Source organism: Gobius niger (genome assembly GCF_951799975.1).
Source record: "Gobius niger genome assembly, chromosome: 5".
NCBI lineage: Eukaryota > Metazoa > Chordata > Actinopteri > Gobiiformes > Gobiidae > Gobius > Gobius niger.
This window is the reverse complement of record NC_136856.1, coordinates 12213625-12213908: the sequence shown is the minus strand read 5'-3', so window position 1 is coordinate 12213908 and position 284 is coordinate 12213625. Positions and strand designations below refer to the sequence as shown.

The 284-nt window shown below is 45.8% G+C and overlaps 1 protein-coding gene across 1 annotated transcript in view; it reads right to left on the bottom strand.

The window, feature by feature from the left end:
• sh3tc2 (SH3 domain and tetratricopeptide repeats 2) overlaps positions 1–276 on the bottom strand; it is a 24344-nt gene extending 24068 nt beyond the window's left edge. Inside the window, exon 1 of the mRNA XM_079556870.1 lies at positions 83–276. The gene's annotated coding sequence lies outside the window, so the exon portion shown is untranslated. The remainder of the gene's footprint in view (positions 1–82) is intronic.
• Positions 277–284: the final 8 nt, after the last annotated feature.

The window sequence follows — 284 nt, the reverse complement described above, 5'->3', positions numbered from 1 at the left end:
CTCTTCCGGATGAGAGCTGGGTTCACTGACATGGAGGTTTCCCAGAAAGCAGAAACGTTTCTCAAAAAAGAAAAAGTCTTACCTCTGTGTTTCTCCCAGTTCCTCTCTCAGTTCATGCCTCATGTGTGCTCCCTGTCTGTCTGTGTTTAAGCCTGTTGTCCTGGCTGGAAAACGTGAGGCAGGCGTCTTGTGACAGCTGACGGAATAGTTGCCATTCTTCTCCAGCAAATCTCAGCAAAGAAAAACAGAAAAAAAAAGTATGTACTAAGTCAGCAGTAGCAGTG